The following is a 14,252-nucleotide window of genomic DNA, read 5'->3' on the forward strand; positions in this document are numbered from 1 at the left end:
GAATACTTAGGTATATCGATATTCGACGATGAACTCTGTCGCGCGCGGGTAGAATACGGACTGGGCTGTGGTGGGATTAAAAACCCACCCGTGACTGGTTTCTGGCATTGTTCCATGAAAGTCACGACTGAATTGTCCGTTCGGTGGGTGAGCGGCCGTTATTAGTTAACACGGTCACTTGCACGCCGGGCGGGCGTAGATTCGTAACAATATTTACAACTGCCTTCTTTAGTTTTATTTCTTTTGGTAATTCAATCTAAGAAGAAGCTTTAAGAGGGTTTGATTTTAGAATGTGTATATCTAAAAAGATGATTTTTTAAAATATTAAATCCACTTCCTACCACTGTATTATCAACATCCTCCTCTTGTCTTGATAGTTCTTCATAAACCCCACTATTCAAAAAATCTTGAAATGATGTTATAAAATGAAGATCTGTTCTCATATAAGGAGTTTGTTCTTCATCTTGTCTTTTCATATTCATTTTCACTCCCATATAAAACTTTAACGTTTTCATTTCTTTTAATGTCTTTTTAATAACTTTTTCAACATCAGATTTTACTATTTCAATTGATTCAGCTATTGATGATGGACCGGGTTCTCCAAATTGAAAAATCCTTATTTTTATATGCCCTTCAAATGCCCCATCAGTGTTTTCAACATAATAGTCTCCCTTTACTTTAAACTCATTTTTCTTGTGTTTATGTGATTGAAGGTGATTCTTATAACTACTCTTCAAAACATCCTTTGAGCAAATATCACAATGTTTTCTTTCCAACTCAAGAGGAGATATTTGATGAAATAGATTAAATGTGTTTGTTGGTTCGAAGGTGTTTTTTATAATGTTTATATTCGTGATTACAAACATCGCAGTACGTTGTATTCACCATATTTATAGAATAAAACTTTGCTTAAACTAAAATTTTCTTGAAGAAAATTTCGTTGAATTTATAGGTGAATCTGTGCTTAAAACCATTTTATCCTCCAAATTTTTCACTTAATAAATACAATGTTTCAAGACACAAAAGACAAGTTTCAATCAATCTCTTCATTTGTAAAAGATACTGAGAAATATGTCAAGGATGTAAAATTGAACAAAGATAAATATAACAACTATTGGATAAAAACAATTATGGTAAATAATATGAGTTCTTCAATTTCCTTCAGTGGAAGGGCTTTTAGTATACCTGGAAGAACATCAATTAAAGTATCTCAAACAAAAGTTTATCCTCTCCTTCTGGTAATATATTCAAAACTAGAAAAAGCAATGAAACAAAAAAAAGAAAAAAAAGAAAAACCTTATGGATGAAGCTTTAGAAAGAAAAGATAAGACCATCTGTAATATGCAAGGAGACATTTGTATTTTTTTCAACAACCCTAAAGATGTAAATCCTGATAATATAAAGGATGTTAATATATCAGGTGAAATGACATTTTGTTCAATAGTAGTTAAGGATCATTTTAAAATTACCTTTAATATAAAAAATGTTGGAGTTGAATCTGGTCATGAAAAAAAGTATATAGATATCAATGGTAATGTTGTTTCTACTCATTAAATACGAGTTAATATTCAACTGAAGATTTTGAAGATCATGAGAGTTTGTGTTCAAACGAATGAAAGTATAGATGATTCCGAAGATGAATTTTAGTTTAAGTAAAGTTTTACTTCATAAATATGCTAGACTTCCCTGATTCTCCACATGACAAATTTGAGAATTGTCCTGCGTGTGAAAGACGGGGATGAAACACAGAGTCAAAAGCCTATAAACAATGTATACTGAAGAAAAATATAAACGCACCAACCTAAATATCTTAGTCAAGATTGCCATTATGGGAAAATGGTCAAACCGATGATATGTTTGAGCAATGTTTCCTTTGTTTTGCTCAAGACAGATGTTCCCATTGAAATTGACCACTCTGAGTGTGTGGACTCACACGTTGAGTAATCCTTCCCATGAGCACCATGGGGCTTGACAGAGTGATGGTCAGTGAGTGTGACCAGGACACAAACACTCCCTATAGCTTGCCCTATAAAAGGCCTCCCCAAAATGTGGACTGGTGCCAAATGTCAACATGCCACAGATGTCACAAATCTTGAGGGAGCGTGCCATTGGCATGCTGAATGCTGGGATGTCAGTACGGGCCGTTGCAGCACACTTCAATGTCCACCACTCCACCGTAGCCGCCCGAGAAGGCGCCTCAGAGAGACTGGAAGCACCGTGAACCGCCCACATGCCCGGCGACCACGTGTGACACCGCCGGTCAGGATCGTCACATGAGGCTGCAACATCTCCGGGATCGACTCCGACCAGCCACGAGGACTGCCGATGAGACTGTCGGGCTGCATAACAGGCGCATTTCAGCCCAGACGGTGCGTAACCGCTTGAGGGAGGCCAACCTCCGAGCCCGCCGACCACACCGGGGACTCGACCTCACTGCAGTCCGGCGTCAGACCCGACTGAACTGGGCCAATGGTCACTTGCGCTGGACCCTCGCACGATGGAGGAGAGTGCTGTTCACCGATGAGTCACGGTTCCAGCTGTATCGGGCTGATGGCGGACTCCGCGTCTGACGTCGGGCTGGGGAGCGCTACACTGACGCCAATGTCCTTCGTCGGGTGTCACACGGTGGTGCCAGTGTTATGGTGTGGGCAGGCATATGCCATGTAGAGCGCACTCGGCTTCATTTCATTGAAGGCAACTTGAACGGGCAGCGGTACAGGGACGAGATACTCAGACCCATCGTCGTGCCGTTTGTGCGCCTTCACCATGTGACGTTTCAGCACGACAATGCTCGCCCCCATGTTGCCAGGATCTGCATGGACTTTCTCGGTGAGGAGGACATTGATGTCCTCGACTGGCCTCCATATTCTCCCGACATGTCGCCCATCGAGCACCTTTGGGACGTTCTTGATCGACGCATACGACAACGTTACGCAGTCCCAGAGAACGTCCGCCAGCTCCGTGTGGCTCTCCAGGAGGAATGGGAAAACATCCCTCAGGCCACCATCGATAATCTGGTGATGTCCATGCGCCGGAGATGCACCGCTCTGTGCGACACCAACGGTGGACACACCCGCTACTGACTGTGTGAACTCTGACAGTGACACCTCGGTTGTGTCGGCTGTTGTAGCGAAAAGACTGTCGCCAGAATTCTCAAGGAACTCTTTGAAATTTAATGCTCAATTGTCATGGATTCTATAACCAAATTGTTGTGAAGATTTAGTATTAATGAGTTCGAGGTAAAATAGTAACAATCGCTTGGTGCGTTTATATTTTTGTTCAGTATATATTCTGTGATTATCTTCTAATTAATGATAATAAAAAATATAAAAAGGAAAATAATTCTTTTAGAATTACACCAAAAATGAATTACTTTACAAGATTGATTAGAGAAATGAATGTAAAGTATGAGGGTGATAACACACCTTTCCTTACAAGGGAAGAAACTGAACGTATTAGAGAAATGTTCAAAGGATTGTTGTTATATATTATTCACGATTGTCATTTTCAGGGAAATATCAACACAAGATATTGCATAAAAAAATAATGGATAATCTTGAAATTAAACCTGAACTTAGGATAAAATACAGAGTTTCTAAAAAAGCCAATATTAAATTAAATAACCTGTTTTCCAAGTATATAAATGAATGATTTTTTACCCATTTGGGAAAATAAGATAAAATTTAACAACCATAAAAATCTCCCAAATTCATTAAGATGTCTCATAGTTGGTGCAAGCAGATGCGGAAAAACCTGCTTACTTTTGAAGATGCTCCTGACTCCCAACTTTTTAGATTATGATAATTTAATAATTTTCACAAAGTCGAGTTTTCAACCTGAGTATCAACTACTCTCACAAGGTTTTAATACTGGTCTTCAAAAAGAAGATATAATCGGTTTATTTAAACTTCAAAAAAACCTAAATGATTATAACATTAAAGATATAATACAACTATTTTGTGATACACAGAGATGTAAAAAGAAATCAAAACTGATAACTTGTATTCTTAGTGATGATACGGATGATATACCGTCTCCCCAAGATTTGGATAAATCAAAAAAGAACCTCGTTATCTGTGATGATTGTGTTAATGAGAGAAACCAAACGGTAATGGACAGCTACTACACAAGAGGAGACATTGTTCTTGTAATTGTATTTATCTTAGTCAATCGTACTTTCAACTTCCTCGTCGTTCCATCAGAAACAATGCTAATACTTTTATTTTTTTCAAGTTAAATTCAATAGATATAAACAATTTTTGGAGAGATAATTGTTCTACATTATGGAGTAAAAAGGAATTTGGGGATTACATGAAGCACACGACTTCGGCGATTAACTCTGATGGGAGATGGTTAATCCGTTGTGGTGACCCCTAAACGGGAGCGAGCCGAAAGAAGAAGATGAAGCACACGACTGAAAAATATAAATATCTCTATTATAATACCAAGCTTGCACACAAAAACTCGGCTCGCCGTCACACGATCCCTATGAAATTGCTGTGGCACTTAGCGGACATGCCGACAATGTTTGCGAAGTCTTGGCATTCCATAGTACCACTTGCATTTTGCACAATACGTATTTTTGTCATTCCCCGTGTACGGTCTGTCGACTGCTACCAGCTATGTTGTACTGCTATCCCATGCATGTGCACGGGTATCGCGAGTATTAATAAATTGCTGTGAAACAAGATGAGATATTAAATGAGATTTTCCAAGAAATAAATGGATGTGAAAGAAAGAGCAAGAAGATTTAAGGAACATCAATAGTTGGTTTCAAAAGTTTTAAAACAACAGGAAGACATAAAGAAGAAACGAAGACAGAAACTAACGGGTGAAGAAGCATTTGAAAGAAAACAAGAGAAATTTTTTAACCACTTTTAAAAACTTCCAAAGAAAAAATTGTAGATGTTTCCACAGTTCCCACAATAGAATATACTCCTAAAAACTTCAAATGATAAAAGATTTCAGTCACATGACGTAGGAAGAATTAGAGCATATTGGAGAATTAGAATATGATGATGAGGGATTATTTCAACAACTGGAAGAGAAAAATCAACCCCCTGATTATATTGTGAATGCTGTTCAAAACAATGAATATTCAGCGGAATCAAAACCAAAGCAGGACTCATTCCAACAGAACAACCAGAAGTATTTCATCATGTTCAAGCAAAGGAATTGATATTTAATGATGAATTAAGGTCCTTGAGTTCTGCTCAACCCCCTGTTAAACTAACTCCAAGATTAATGTTTCTTCTCACAAAAGATGGAAGACAAGCTTCAACTGTGAGGGGTGAATCAAAGTATTTGGATAAACCATTGGATATGAAAAATAATGATGATAGAGTATATATTGATCTGCTGAACTCTGTTAATTATAGGGTTATTCTTTCTGGTAAATGTAGCAAGAATGAGAAGGAGAAACACATTATTCAGGCTTAAAGTAAGCTTGGTTCAGGTGTTAGTTTTCTTCCAAATGACCCATCGCAATTAGTTAATAGACTGTTATTGTTGTTCGGTAGTAAGAAGGCTGGAAATAACAATTGTTTTAATGAAGCATCAGCCATTTTAGACCAGTTGATGAACATGAAAATAATTAATAAATCTCAATATAAAGATATTTTATCTCATATTAAATAAGATGAGAAGCACAATCCTGAGTTTTAATTTCACAACAAGCGACCACTCATCTTCATTCCCATACCCACTACAACTTGACCCAACAAAAGAATATGAGGCATCTTTATTGTCCATGGAAACTTATAATACCTTATTTAATATAACTGATAAAAATGACAAGTTTAGTTATAATCCGGGAAGTGTATAAAAAATGATAATAGTCTCAACCGGAGCATATGAGATTTCTCAAATATCTTCCGAAATTGTTCATCTTATGAAAGAACCTGCCATTCAGGTTCTCTTACTGAATCTCTCTCTGGGGGTTACTTTGAATTCTTGTTATATTGAATAACAAATAAGTTAGTTTAATTAACTAACAGCTTGGATAAAAGATTATATGATGAACCAAAAAAATATTGTTATAGATATTCAAAAACATACGTCAAAATCAACGATTAAACTTAAAAATAACTACAAGGTTGATTTCACAATTGATAATTCATTTAGAGAGTTATTGCGTTTCTCCTCAAAAAAGATTGAAACTAATGGGACAATTTACAGTGATAATGTCATTCAAATATCCTCAGGAATAAATTCGGTATTAATTCACTGTGATTTGATTGATGGTGCTTATAATGATGGAATAAAAACAAATACAATATTTTCATTCAGCTTAGACTCAAACCCAATTGGTTATAAATTCAATATGGAACCCAAAAATTTGGTTTATCTCCCTGTGTCAGGAAAAACCATACACAGAGTAAATTTTAGGACAACCGACCAAGATAATCGTATGATTTCTTTTAATGGGGAAGTTATATCCATGAGAATTCACTGACGTGAAGTTTTCCAATAAATAAATACGATGGTTATTGTGAGGAAACACGAGTTGAGAAAATATAACATAATTACAAGGGATGGGATGTTCCTTTCCCCATACTACAAGGGTGAAGGTATGTAGCTTGGTAGAGGATACTATAAACCCAAGAGACAAAGGGGTGTCGGACATCAATTTAGAGGAGATGGGATAATTGATACTCTAATGGGTATTGGTTCAACTGTTCTTAAACATAAAGACCTAATTGGTTCAACTGCTTCTGATGTGGCAAATGTTGCAGGTGCTACAAAGAGCATGAAAGATGCTCAAAAGGAATCTCATAAATCACAAGCAATTAAAGAAATTAAGAAAGGCAAAACTCAGTTGTTCCCCCAAGATGACAGAAAATAATTCAAATACTTGGGTCAGGGTTTCAAAAGTTTTTAACATCTTTTTTCCTAAATAAATACAAGTATGGAAGCAATTGATAGTATATATGATTTGGATGATACTATTATCATCTCAAACTCCACTAAAAAAGAAGATTACTTCAAGGTAAATGCAATAACTGGAACAGACTGGAATGCAAATGGTACAAAAAGTTTTGAAATGAATAATCGACAAACTTATTTAAATCTATCCGAAAGTTTCTTGTTGTGTAAATTTACATTCACTAAGGCTGGGAATAACACAAACGCTTCACTCGTAAATTATTTATTCTGGAAAATGTTTGATAGTGTTTGTTTGTACATTGGAACACAAGAAGTTGAAGCAGTTCATTATGTCTCTGCTGTATCTGAAATGATGAAATTTACACAATATACATTTAGTGATAGAATGGGAAAGGGGGCTGTCAAAGGTTTTATTCCTGATATGTCAACGGGAACAACCTCAGACCCTAGATATACTTAAAGGAAAGGAACGTATACTGATGATACAAAAACAGTTAATAGTTTTACTGTGGCAGTTCCTCTTAAAGGTATACCTATTTGGATTTTATGATCATGATAAAGTTCTGTATGGTCTTAAAATTAGATTTCAACTACAAAGGAATGATAATGAAAATAGATTACTTTTTGGTGTTGCTAGTGCTTTTGGTGATTAGAATAAATTTGTAATTGATGAAATGAGTTGGTATATTAGTGAATATACTCCTAATCTTAAAACAGAAGAGATGTTGAACAGAAGACTTAACTCAAAGAAACCACTCAGTGTATCATACCTCAAAAGAAGATGTCAACACGTTAAACTAAACCAAACCACTTACACGTGGAATTTGGGTGTTCTGGAAGGAAAGCCATGATATCTGTGGATCATTTTTTAAAAACCAGATGGTGATACTGCGACTGATAAGAATAATGCATTGAGTGATAATGTTAAGGTGAAACAACTTCGTGTTTCTCAAGATGGAACATTTTATCCACGAGATAGATTGGAAATTAATTGGGAAAAAAATGATTTTGCTGAAGCCTACAAGTCTTACCAAAAGGTGTGTGAAAGTAATGGAAATAAAGAACCTATTTTGGATATGTCAGCATTTAAAAGTTTGTATACAATCTGTGCGTTTGACCTGAGTGCGCAAAAGGAAACTATAAAGTCTAATCGAGTGGATACTTCCCTATACATTGAAAGAGGAGACAGTGAAGAAGTTGATACATATTGTTTGCTTTTGGAAGAAACAGAATTGCAGATTAATACAGATAATGGTGTTATGATTAGTCTCACTTAATTTTTTGTTAAATAAATGAGTGGCAAAGTACCAACTGGGGTATATGTTAATCAAATCAATCTTCATAAATTATCATCTTGTGTTCAAAATCAAATGCCTTGTACGATTAACGTTAATACAATTCAGAGAAAAGGAGCAGTAAGAATGAATGTTTTGCTCACAAGAGAACAGGTTAAAATCTTGAACGATACTGGCTCACTTAAAATTAAAATGACAAAACCAATGTTGAAAAAATATTCAATAAGAGAGACGAGTGGAGGATTTCTCCCGTTTCTAATTCCTTTATTTGCTGGTTTAAGTGCGGTTGAAGCATTGATGGGTGGTATTTCAAAAGCGGTGAAAACTGCCAACGAAAGGAAGGCTCAACTCCGGGCTCAAAAAGAATTGGAAAGACATAACAAAGAGTTGGAGAAACAAATTAGTGGAAATGGTGTAATTGAAGATTTTGCTGAAAAACTTGAAGGTCTGCCTGATAAAGCGAGATTGTTAGTTGGAGATATGCTTTCTTCTATCGAACAAGCAGGTGTAAAATTAACTAAAAGGGGTAATGGATTATATCTTCCTCATAAATAAATGAGCATTGATGAGTGGTTTAAAGAATTTGGAAAGAATACAACATCAAATTTACAACTTGTCAAATATTGTAAGAAATTAAAAATTCATAATGTGGTTATTTGTATGAGAGATGAATTAACAAACGTGCCTAAACATACAAAGAATATTATTATGAACTTAGAAAATAATAATGGGAATGGTTCTCATTGGGTTTGTATTTTTAATAGTCAAGACAAATATTATTTTGATAGCTTTGGTCTTCCACCACCTGTTGAAGTCATAAAATTCTTAAAGAATCATGTTTATCAAACATTTCAAGTCCAAGAGTTAAATTTCAAGTGTTGTGGTCAATTATGTCTATATGTGTTATTTCAACTCAACAAAAATATAAAAAAATTATGACATTATTTTTAATCTAATATAAATGCATATGTTGGTAAAGATGGTTCTATCTTTGGTGTATCCCAAGAACTGGATATTGATTTATCCAATTTTTACACAAAGGCACAGGCTGAACGACATAAATATAGTATAACAAAAAATATTAATATGAAAAATGCTTCTAAATTAAAAAAATTATCCAAGCCCGACTGACGCGAATGACTTGGTGAGATTAAGCGATTTATCACAATATATATCCTTATATAAAACGGCCGTGTATTCCAAAGATATAGAAGTGTTGATTTTATTTCCAGGTCATACAGAATTCACAGTTCGAGTTAAAATAAATTTTTATAAAGAAGGGCGTATCGTTTGGATGAGAATAGAACAATGGGGGTATGATATGAATGATTTAGGGTATAATTGGTCATTTAAAATTGACCCAGAAGACCTGGAACAATTAAATCAGTCTCGTAAGGAAGAATATTCTCCACTTGGTATGGAGAATGAGTTTTGTGGAGCCACGATTAGAAAACAACAAATAAAAGAATTTAATAAGGGTAAATATAATAATTATTGTTTTGCCCTAGTTTATATCATGAAAACAGAAAAAACAGGATTATATATATATAATAAGTAGGGAAATACAAAATGATTTAACTACAGGAAGATGGGGAGGTGTTTCGTGTCATAATATTATTCTAACATATATTTCTAATACATAAATGACAGCAAGAAGACTTCAAGAAAATTATCATTTGTGTGTCCAAGCATACCTTCAAGAAAAGGGTATTCGGTATTTTAATAAATATGTTCTACAACATAAGAATGAGGTATTTTCAATAAAAGATTGGCATTGTGCTGATGTTGATAAACCAACAACTTTAGATTTAATTTGAATGCTAAATAATGAAAAAAATATAAAGTTAAGAAATTATTTTGGATGCAGGAATAACAAGAAATCCCGATGAATATATGTATAACATTATATGGGGTGTAAGCGATTCAAGGATAGTAAGGGACGAGGAAGGAGTTGAATAGAGAGAAGAGGAGGAAAAGGAGAAGAGAGAGAAGGAGGAGAGGGAGAAGAAAGAGAAGGAGGAAAGGGAGAAGAAAGAGAAGGAGGAAAGGGAGAAGACAGAGGAGGAAAGAGAGAAGAGAGAGAAGGAGGAAAGAGAGAAGAGAGAGAAGGAGGAGAGAGAGAAGGAGGAAAGAGAGAAGAGAGAGAAGGAGGAGAGGGAGGAGAGGGAGGAAAGAGCGAGAATAAATATATACAAAAATATGGAAACCAGTGAGATTATAAAAACATTGGAGGTATTACAGGAAATAAATGAATCTCAACGTACCGAGGAGGAAAACAAAGAATTGACAAGTCTACTTGCAATATTTTCGACAAGACTATTGACATCGTTTTCAAGGACAAGAAATTGGCTTTAAAGTTTTTCATTATTTTTCTTAAATAAATGGAGGAGAGAGTGAAGGCATTTCTAAGGATTATTTATCTTTTAAAAATTAAGATTCAAATGTGCATGTTGGAAACTAAAAAGGTTTTCACACTCTGCAGGAATTTTTCTCATAAATAAATGAGTTATTGTCTCAAATGTAAAAAGAAAACTAATACTAAAAATATTTCATATTTTAAAAGTAAAAATAACAGGGTAATACAAAAAGGTACATGTTCGGTGTGTGGTTCAAAAAAAAATCAATTTATCTCCAAACACAAACTTGGAGGAGACATACAAAAGTTTTTATCAGGAAGTAAATTTACAACTACTGGAATACCAGGGGAATTGCAGCTACCAGGGTATTCTTTCTGTGGTCCAGGCACAAACTTGGGTAAAAGATTAGATGAGGCAGACAATCCTAAATCCTAAATCATGGAGTGAGCCCATCAATAGGGTTGATGAAGTGTGCATGAGGCACGATATTGATTATGGGAATACCACAACTTTGGAAGAAAAGCATGAAGCCGATAGAGAAATGTTGTGTAATTTGTCGCTGATGCAAAATCCAACTTTGAGAGAAAAAGTTGATAGGTTCATTGTGAAGAAGATGATCAGTGCTAAATTGAAACTTGGACTTGGAAATTCAAAAAACTTATAGACTCTAATGATGTCATTAAGATTAAAGAGCAATTAGCTGATGAATTACATAAACCAATATTCACAAAGTTTCAGAGAAGGAAGGTTTATTCCAAGGAAGTTGATTATATCTGATCCGCTGATTTGATTGAACTCAAAAATGATAAGGGGTACAAGTATGCTTCAACCGTTATTGATTTGAGGAGTAGATATGCGTGGGTTGTCCCTTTAAAAAGCAAAACAGGTAATACTCTTATGTTAGCCTTTCAACAGATATTTAATAAAAGTAAGAGAAAACCTAAAATATTGTGGAGTGATGAGGGTTGAGAGTTTTTTTACAAGTCATTTATGAATTTTCTAAAAAAAATAACAGTATTACATTATACAGTACCTTTAATGAAGGAAAGGCCGTTGTTATTGAACGTTTTAATCTTACCTTAAAAGAGAGACGATATAAAAAAATTCACACAACACGGTTCACAACAATGGTCATCTTTTATTCAGGATATTGTGGATAAGTATAATGACACGATTCACACGTCAACGAATATGAAACCATCAGAAACATTTACAAGATTAAAATATGAAAAAGAGATTAATGTCAGAAATCCTAAGTTCAAAGTTGGTGATATAGTCAGAATATATAGATGTAAATCTCATTTTGGAAAAGGTTATACAAAGCGGTGGACAAATGAACTTTTTAAAATTGTTGATGTAATAGATACAGTTCCTTGGACTTATAAAGTATATGATTTAGAAGGGGAAGAGATTTTAGGTTCATTTTATTCATAGGAATTACAAAAGACAAAACTAAGCAGATAATACCCATGGGAGCAATGGGTTGGTCCTTCACTCCCTCCTACTATACACCATTGTGGACACTCGCGGGCTAAGTCCGAGGTGTATAACAGGGTGAAATTAAAAAAAAAAATATATATATATATATATATATATATATATATATATATATATATAATGTGTCAAGGGGGAAGTTCTTAGATCTGTGCACCCCAAACACAGAATCCTCAACTGAATAGTCAAGGCTTAACTTTTGTTTGTTGGTGTGTGTGCAGTGGGGGACATTCTTAGATCTGTGAACCCCAAACACAGAATCCTCAACTGAATAGTCAAGGCTTAACTTTTGTTTGTTGGTGTGTGTATGTGTATGTGTATGTGTATGTGTATGTGTATGTGTATGTGTATGTGTGTGTGTGTGTGTGTGTGTGTGTGTGTGTGTGTGTGTGTGTGTGTGTGTGTGTGTGTGTGTGTGTGTGTGTGTGTGTGTGTGTGTGTGTGTGTGTGTGTGTGTGTGTCCCAACCCTCACATTCAAAATCTCAACCCCAACCCTCACATTCAAAATCTCAACCCCAACCCTCATTCAAAATCTCAACCCCCACCCCAACCCTCACATTCAAAATCTCAACCCCAACCCTCACATTCAAAATCTCAACCCCAACCCTCATTCAAAATTTCAACCCCAACCTTCACATTCAAATTCTCAACCCCAACCCTCATTCAAAATCTCAACCCCAACCCTCATTCAAAATCTCAACCCCCACCCCAACCCTCACATTCAAAGTCTCAACCCCAACCTTCACATTCAAAATCTCAACCCCCCACCCCAACCTTCACATTCAAAATCCCAACCCTCACATTCAAAATCCCAACCCCCACCCCAAACCCTCACATTCAAAATCTCAACCCCAGCCCAACCATCACCCAACACAATGTCTTTTTTTTTTCAATACGTATTTCAACAATATATATTTTTATGTTTTTTCTTTTTTCTCTTCTTCCATTTCTGTTTTTTAAGATTTTCAGGTTTGATGAAGTAGAAAGGTGGAGTAAGAACCTTCCTGCACTTTCTTCCCAGAACTAACAATATATATTTTTTATGTTTTTTTCTCTTCTTCCAATTCTGTCTTTTTAGGCTTTCAGGTTTGATGAAGTAGAAAGGGGGAGTAAGAACTTTCTTGATATTGCTCTCATCAAGCACCATCCAACAAAGAACTACATCAATAAGTTTAGATCCCAAAGAGTGGTAGAAACCACATTTCAAGTCTCCAAAATAAACCCAACTTTCCAAGTCTCCAAGGCATAACCACATTCCTGTTGACTTTCCAAGATACGTATCACATTGTGAGTTATCAAGCCAGAACCCACATTTCAAGTCTCCAAAAATATAACCATCTATCCAAGACTCCAAGGTAGAACCACAATTTCCAGAAATATTGTGGGTTTCAGTGATAGATCTCACATAGTATAACTGTGGATCATCAAGGAAATCTCCATTTTTCAAAATGTCTGAAATTTGTGAGTCTCCAAGGTCGGTTCCATATTTAGAACTATCTTGGCAGAACCCTTTTCCTGAGTCTCCAAGGTAGTTATTTAAACCATCAAGGCAGAACTCATTTACTGATTTTTTCAAAATTTGTGAGTCTTCAAGGGAAAACTTGTATTCTGGCTCATTAAGGTCGAGCTCGTTCTGTGGGTCTTGGTCGCTCACAAGGTCTTCAACCAAGGCAACAATTTCGCCCCAAGTTGTGGCAAAAGCTGTATTTTCATTTTGTATTTCAGATACAATTTCCTGTGAGAGAAAATAATAATGTATTAATTAAGTGATTTAATTATTAAATGAGTCTATGCTTAAATCAAACTCTGAAAATAGAAAAATAAAATCTTATCTCAACAGATAAGAGGTTTGAATCCAGTTCATCAACTTGAAGGTTTAGTTCCATACAAGTAGTAGAACTCCAAGGAACCCCAAAATCATCCCACTCAAGGTCTAGCTTGTTCTGTGGGTCTTGGTCGCTCATAAGGTCTTCAACCAAGCCAACAATTTCGCCCCAAGTTGTAGCAAAAGCAGTATTTTCATTTTGTATTTCAGATGCAATTTCCTGTGAGAGAAAATAATAATGTATTAATTAAGTGATTTAATTATTAAATGAGTCTATGCTTCAATCAAACTCTGTAAATAGGAAAATAAAATCTTACCTCAATAGATAAGAGGTTTGAATCCAGTTCATCAACTTGAAGGTTCAGTTCCATACAAGTAGTAGAACTCCAAGGAAC

This window comes from Eptatretus burgeri, chromosome 7, assembly GCF_056783735.1.
Source record: "Eptatretus burgeri isolate ZD-2024b chromosome 7, Ebu_testis_v1, whole genome shotgun sequence".
Taxonomy (NCBI): domain Eukaryota; kingdom Metazoa; phylum Chordata; class Myxini; order Myxiniformes; family Myxinidae; genus Eptatretus; species Eptatretus burgeri.